This window comes from Globicephala melas, chromosome 1 (genome assembly GCF_963455315.2).
Source record: "Globicephala melas chromosome 1, mGloMel1.2, whole genome shotgun sequence".
Lineage (NCBI taxonomy): Eukaryota > Metazoa > Chordata > Mammalia > Artiodactyla > Delphinidae > Globicephala > Globicephala melas.
Window position 1 is genome coordinate 29,297,454 of NC_083314.1, and position 8,510 is coordinate 29,305,963.

The window sequence follows — 8,510 nt, forward strand, 5'->3', positions numbered from 1 at the left end:
AACATAAAAAGGTTCATTCTCACCCACATTACAGTCCAGTACATGTAGGAGGCTCCCCGTCTGGCACTGTTCCAGAAGAAATTCAGGTGTGTATGCTGCTTTACACTTGCAATTCTGTCATCTCAAAGTCCTTTGTTTCCACAAGGTCAGATGAGAAAAATAGGTGGAAAAGACACACTTACACTTAGCCTTCTCAGACTTAACGTGCTTAAAGTGGTACCTATTGAGTGTTCATTCACCTTCCATTGATGAACATTAATCATATGACCCTAGCTATAGAGAGGCGTCTAACATTATCACTACTTTTTCCACCACAATGATTATATTCCAAGCAACTCCTATGTTCTTTATTAATTTTATATTTTAATATTCCACAAGAAAAGTGTGCTCTGGGAGTTATATCACTTGGGGCTGAACTCTGGATCTATCACCTACTGGCTGTGTGACCTTGTGCCAATTGATAAACCTCTTTGTCTGCCTCAGTTACCCTGTGCGTAAAATAAAAATAAAATCTACCTTGTGGGACCGTGAGCATCAAATGAATTAGTTAATATATGCAAACACTTAGAACAATGGCTTGTACATACAACTCAATAAGCATAAATTAATGTTTTCACCATTTGGTTGATGAACAGCCTGAGGATCAGAGGGGTAACACAGTCTATGAAAAAGACAAGGTCAGTCTGGACAACAGACTTGGCTTATCAACATCACGAATGTCTTCATCATCACTATTATCCTTCATTGGAATAGGGAGGAAGCACACTTATTGTGTTTGACACTGTGCTTGCTAAACACTACCTATATTTTCTCAATTATTTCTTCTGAAAAAAGAGAACTGAAGCTCAGAGAAACAGAATAACATGCTCTGGATTGCACAGCTGGTGGGATTTGAACAACACAAAAACCATGCTCCTTATGTGTTCTGGAATTTTAAATTAAAAACTTGGGAGTAGAAAATCTTGTGGTCTTAGGGGAAATATTTTCTGAAACATTTCTCTAGCAGCCTCCTCATCCCAGCAGTTCTTAAATGGCCAGCCTGTCACCCCACTGTATAGATCTTTGAAGTTCAGATCAAAATGAAGAATGCATCCTCTATTCCCCCAAATGCAAAGACTATTTCTTCCGTACTCCCCAAACACCATCATAGATGGTCGCTTCAGAAATCAAAAGATGGCATCCCAGAACAAAGGTGAGTAGGCTGCCTTCAGGTCCTTTGGATGTCAGGGTAAATGATTTAAAGGCCTGCCCCACAGCTCCAAAAATCCAGCCATATTCCTTGGTCTCCTTTCATGAGTCAACTTGGCAGGTGTTTGTGTCTTATGGAAAAAAAGCTGTTCTGACATCAAAGCATCCCTTGGACATAGGAGAGTAGAAAGGGGAAAATAAGCCTAATATGGGTTTGGAACACAGTTTGGAAACCAGATTGGGGAAGGTGGCAGGCCTTGATGGAATCAGCCACGGAGGGAGTTGCAAGCCCATTTTTCTAAGATCCTAGGCAAATTCTTGCTTTCTGCACCTCATTATTTATTGTAATGTATTCCTGAAGACACCTGGCCATTGGCCCTGTGGCCTCCTAAGAAACCTCCAGTTTTAGAATGGTCTGGTTTAGCTAGTTTCACTTTTCTGTAAACATATTCTGTGCATCCCTTTCTCTAAGCTTTGGTCACGGAAAGCATCCCCCTCATCCCAACTGCCTCTTATCTATCTTCATTTCATACACCCCATTCAAGCACAGTCAGGTTCCAAATTCTAAAAAGGTCCCAAAGAAGATATATCTATTTCTCCGGGAATATTTGCTATAGGTACAACTCATATCCAATTAATATGACCAAGCATGTGTATATTTAACTTTTCTTGTGTACATGACATATAAATGGCTCTGGATCATTCCCATCAAAATTTCCTTCAAAGTGTAGAAGATATAGAGGTAATCAAGACACAGAACCTACCCTCACTGAGTGGCCACACTTGAACATCCCTTTCTTGTCTCTGTTCTGCATTAATTGGGCCATTTGTTGCCTAGGTCTAATCTTATCTAAGACAAGAATATACCTGTGAAACACCCTAATAGGAATGGTATCCAGAATGATTTATATCATGAAATGGAGTAAACCTTCCAAGGAAGGCTGTCAAGTGTTTCTCCCTCTTCTAGCCCCTTTTCTGTAAACTGACTTTATATATTTTTGTGGCTAATAAAATTACTAAAACATTCTTCTTTTGGTTTAATAAATTAGCTTTAAAATCTTAATTACCATGAAACCAAGAGTTTCTTCACTTTTCCCCAAAATGCAGTATTGAAATATTTGATGCAACATTGTTTAAATACTGAAAACATTATCTAAATATTAAGAAATAAGTAAATTATGACATGCATTTTATGGAGTTAAAGAGAGTAATTAGTGGTAAACTAATCTATGTATATTAACAGGAAGAGATGTTCAAATCCTATGTGGATTAAAAAGAAGTTAGTTTCAGAAACTATGTTTTAAAGAAGTCACAGACCCAGCAATCCCACTACTGGGCATGTACCCTAAGAAAACCGTAATTCAAAAACATACATGTACTGCAATGTTCATTGCAGCACTATTTACAATAGCCAGGACACGGAAGCAGCCTAAATGTCCATCGACAGAGGAATGGATAAAGAAGATGTGGTACATATATACAATGGAATATTACTCAGCCATAAAAAAGAATGAAACTGAGTTATTTGTAATGAGGTGGATGGACCTAGAGTCTGTCATGCAGAGCAAAGTCAGTCAGAAAGAGAAAAACAAATACCGTATGCTAACACATATATGGAATCTAAAAAAACCAGCACTGATGAACCTAGTGGCAGGGCAGGAATAAAGATGCAGATGTAAAGAATGGACTTGAGGACACAAAGGGGGAAGGGGAAGCTCAGACAAAGTGAGAGAGTAGCATTGACATATATACATTACCAAATGTAAAATGGATGGCTAGTGGGAAGCTGCTGCATAGCACAGGGAGATCAGCTCGGTGCTTTGTGACCACCTAGAGGGGTGGGATAGGGAGGGTGGTAGAGAGACGCAAGAGGGAGGGGATATGGGGATATATGTATACATATAGCTGATTCATTTTGTTGTAGAGCAGAAACTAACACAACATTGTAAAGCAATTATACTCCAATAAAGATATTTAAAAAATAAAAGGCCTTGATATATAAAAATAAATAGATAAATAAATTAAAAATAAAGGAAGTCACAGAAAACAAAGCTTCAGAAAAAAATACCCACCAATCGGACAATAGGGAAGATTAGGATTGGGGGTATTAATCAAAAGAGACTTGAAGTTGGTCTGTAATGTTGGAATTTTTATAACAATATATTTTGTGCCCTACTTGTATAATTAAAAGAAACAAAAGTAAAACATTGTTTATGAGGGTGAGTTTTTAAATAGACTTAAAAGCATGTGGAATTCTCTTCAGACCTTAAGCAATGTGGAGGAGCTGCCCTCTTGTGGAGCTTTTGGAACAGTCTTTAAACAGTTACTCATAAATCAAAGAATTTACTGTTTGGTTCACAGAATTTTGGAGTTGTAATTTCTGAGTTAGAGGTCAACCCTTCATGTTTGTCCTGTGAGAAAAAAGAACACAACAAAGGTTCAGTGGTTTATCCAAGGTCACTTCGAGTTTTCGGCAAGTCAGAATTATAAACCAAATCTTCTGATCCCTATCTGGAATTCAGTTATTCTTCTGCCTCCCCTAAACCATGAGTCAACAGGTGTTAAACACTGACATTGTGTTTAGAGAGACTTCAGGTGCTATACAATATACAGTGCCTGGTAGCCGTAAGTCATTTAATAAGAATGTGGAATGCTGACCATATTGCCAGGAACTTGCTGGGGGTTGAGAAACAAAGGTGGATAACACTTTCTGTAATGGATTGTAAAGTCAAATATAATTGACATAGTTTTACATTACCCTCAGCCTGCATCAGGTCATTAAACAAGCAACAAGTAACAAGCAACAACAGTCTATTGCTGCAGAGGGGTGAGGGGTTGGAGATAGACCCCTTATGAGGCACAAGTGCATGAAGAAGGCTAAAAACTGAGGATAGAGCAGGAACACTGAAAAACAAACAAAACTAAAAACGCTAGCACCACGCTAGAGGAATTTGAAGTCAGTGGTGCACTTGTCATAGCAATAACAAACCCAAACCAGTTAAACTCCTGATGAGAGTTTACAATGTCACACTCTAACCCCTAGTGGAAGAGGCATGCCCATTTCCAGGCATATCATTTACTTCAGTCACTACTGTTCTATATCAACATATGGCATGTAAATCAATCAAAAAATATGAGACACACACACACACAAAACAAGGAAAAAGAAAACAATGTCAAGACACAAGATACAGAACCAGACTCAGAGATGACCCAGATATTAGAAATACCAGAAAAGGTATTTAAAATAACTATAGGTAATATGCCTTGTGTAAAATACAGATAATACGTGCATTAGCAGATTGGGGGAATGTCAGTAGAGAAATGGAAACTGTAAATTAGAAATGCTAGAAATAAAAACAAAAAGCTCAAGGAAAGAGTTGGTTAACTAGAAAATGGGTTCATAGAAATTACCCGAACTGAAATACAAAAACAGAGTAGAAAGTAATCATAACAGCACTAATAGCTGTGGGACAATTTTGAGCAGTCTAACATGTGCAATTGGAATCCCAAAAGAGAGAATGGGAACTACATAGGGAAGTGGGACTGGGAATCATACTGCTCAGTTTATTTTCACTTTATCCCTTCTTTTCAGCATTGAACCTCACCTTTCCCTCAGCTGTGCTTCATGTCTTTTAAGATCAGAGGCTGTCTGGTGCCAATTGCCCAGAGTTAACTTTGGGAAATAAGGATTGTTGCTTGATTTTGTGCACGAGGGACAGGATATGTGGCATCGAATTGCTGCCGTTCCTGTATCCTAAGGTACCCATTTTAACATTTTTGAGAATAGTGTGTACCTTAAAGTTGATGGAGTTTTTTTCCAATGGTACATAAAATAATGATGCATCTTACAATCAATTACATTTTCAATTTGATGGAATACTAATACTATTAAAAATTACTGTAAAACAGAAAATATGAAAGACCACACAAAACAAGTAAATGGCTTAATAAATTATAAGGCCAACATTTTACTTTATGATATGGATAGCCTAGTAAGTTATGTTATTATAAGCAAACTGTCATAAAATACACCACCCAGGAAATAAAACTTTGCCAGCAATTCCCAGAATCTCTTCCATGTGCTTTGCTTTAATATCAATGTCCAACCACCCCACCCCCTGTAACCACCACCCTAAATTTTATAGTTATCACTTCTTTATATTTCTCTATTGTTTAATCACCAGAGTGTGCATCCCTAAATAATCTAGTTTAGTTGTGTCTTTTTTTTTTTTTTTTTTTTTTTGATATGCGGGCCTCTCACTGTTGTGGCCTGTCCCGTTGCGGAGCACAGGCTCCGGACACACAGGCTCAGCGGCCATGGCTCACGGGCCCAGCCGCTCCGCAGCATGTGGGACTTTCCCGGACCGGGGCATGAACCCGTGTCTCCTGCATCGACAAGCGGACTCTCAACCACTGCACCACCAGGGAAGCCCTGTCCTTTTATTTAATATGGAATTCTCCTCTCCATTCCCTTCCTTACAATTTATCTGTTGAGAATCCAAGGGCATTTAGCCTGTAGTTTCTTGCAGACTGGATTTTGCTAATTGCACACTCATGTTGCAGTCCCACATGTTCCTCTGTCCTCTGTATTTCCTGCACTTCGGCAGCTGGATCCAGAGGAATGATCAGACTCATCTCCAATCCCTTGGCAAGACTACAGAGGATGCTGAGTTCTTTCATTATGAAACATAAAATGTCTGGTTATGATGTTAATAGCAGCTGATGCTCAAAGCCTAAATCCATTAATCCACCGGGGGTTGCAAAATGGTGATGTTATCTTTTTCATTATTAGAACAGTAAAAAGAGATTTATCTTGTTTTATTACCCATTGGTACAGTACAGACAGGGAAAATGCCTGATATTTCTTTTATTTTCCCATATTCAAGATAATGAATTGATATTCTATCATCCTCTGAAGGTGACCAATTTTTAAAAATGCTTATGATGGGTTCCAGTAAACAATTATCTTTTCAAGATCAAATTCTCCCATGTTTGGACAGTGGGGGCCTCTTCAGGTGTCTCCTTAATCATTTTGAAATTACATTAGTAGTTAGTAAAGGCTCTGTTTTAACAAGATATCCCAGGCTTGTCTTTTACACTTCTTTTCCAGACTATTTTTCCAAGAAGCTCTCATTTCTTTTGGTGAAAAATTGTATTTTAAGACTACAAGTTGAGTGATAGGGATGCTCATTGGTACTGGATTTTTTTTCTGGGTCTCTTCAGTGTGTATATATATATGTATATACATGTATATATATAGTATGTGTGTATATACATTCATAAGTCTCTATCAGTACTCCCAAGTTTATAACTACATTAAAAAAAATTAACCTGTTCTGTATTTTATCTGTATCTCCTTTCTCTAGACATTAAAAATCCTGGTTCTCAAGAAAATTGGGGATGAATTAAAATATCCCATAAATATTCATTTATTCTATCCCACATTATATACAGAATGGTCCTAAAATAACAATATCAGACTACTACTACGAGTTAAACCAAATGTTTTGCATATGATCTCTCCTCTGTATTTATACTACCTGTGTCATCTGGACATACAGCCATTGCATATCATACTCTGCCCTTTAGCTCCCAAATTTTTAATTGTACAAGTCACTATGTTTGATGGTCACCACCAATCTTTATGGTGCTGTTTCTCTATTTCAGTTATTTTCTGATTCCTCAGGAAGAGCTTAGTGAGCAGTATTTTCCAAATTCTTGTTCGATGGATAAGTTTGTGCCCTTTATAATTGAAAGTTGATTTTGTTGAACATAAAAGCCTTTGCTTACATTTTCCCTTGAGTATCTTTAACAAGTTACTCCATTTTCTTCATGTATAAAGAACAATTGTGGAAAGTGTGATGATCATCTTTTTTTTTTCTTACATGTCACTTGCTGTTCTTGCCTACCCAGAGGATTTTTCCTTTCTTTAAAGTAACTTGTTGTCACTTATGTCTTGGTGTTGGCAGTTTGGGATCAATAATCTTGGGTATAATAGTGCATTTTAAAAATATTGTTTCAAATCTTTTAAAAATTAACGTTTTCTGAAAATAGGGGTTTTTTTCTTCAGAGACTCCTATTATCTTTATATTGGACCTTCTGCCTCATCTTCAACATCTGTCACTTCCTACTCTTTTAAAGTGTTTTTTTTCCATTTTGTTTTGATTTTTACCTATTTCTTTTAAGGCATCATCTATCTGTATGTTTATTTGCTTGTGTTCCTTCTAGTTTAGCCTTAATTTCCGAAATTTTTTTCTAATCCTTTCCTGAGCTTATCTTTTTTTTTTTTCTTCTGAGTTTTTCCAATTCTAAATTTCCTTCGTATCCTACACTATTTTCTTAATAACTTCTAGCACATTTTGAAATAGACTGGTTTTGATCTGCTCTGGGGACCTTTCTGGTAGATTTTCATTATTTGTAAAGATGTTATTCTGCTCCTGACTCCTTTAAATCAATTTTGTAAGGGATTGATCTAAAAACTTTTATGTGGTTTCTTTTTTTTTTTTGTGGTACGCGGGCCTCTCACTGTTGTGGCCTCTCCCGTTGCGGAGCACAGGCTCCGGATGCGCAGGCTCAGCGGCCATGGCTCACGGGCCCAGCCGCTCCGCGACATGTGGGATCTTCCCGGACCGGGGCACGAACCCATGTCCCCTGCATCGGCAGGCGGACTCTCAACCACTGTGTCACCAGGGAAGCCCTATGTGGTTTCTTTTTAAGTAAAAATAATTTTCTTTAACTTTGAGGAGGCATGGGTCATGGGACCTTCTCAACCTCAGCTGTTTTGTTGTTGGTGGTTTTTGTTTTTGTTTTCAGTGTTCAAAAACAAAAACAGTATTCTGCTGAGATTTCTTGGTCAACAATTCCTCCCTTCACTGTATTTAACCTTATCTTCCTTTGTGTCTATTGTCACTCTCCTGCTCAATTTTGGTTTTACAGCCAGCAGTTTCTCTTCTGTGGAGCCTTGACAAATATGGCAAATCATTTCAAAAGTTCATATGGACTACATTGCTTCATTCCTTCAGACATTACTGTAGGTCTCCTGCACTCACTCACCACCGGAATGCTCAAAGCGTCTCCCAGTTTCAAATGGCTGTTTGCAACTTGGCCTGCTATGTGTTTCAATAATCATTCTATTTAAGTTCTGTTCTCAGGTCCATTAGATGCCCTATTGCCATGCTCTACTTCTCCCAAATAGACGCCAGTACCACTTTGTGGTCTTGTGGCTTTTGGTAGCTTGTCTTCACCCACTTATATTTCAGGATTTAAGTATATGATGCCATCTAAATTTGTTGTAATGTTGTTCATTAGTATTTTGACTT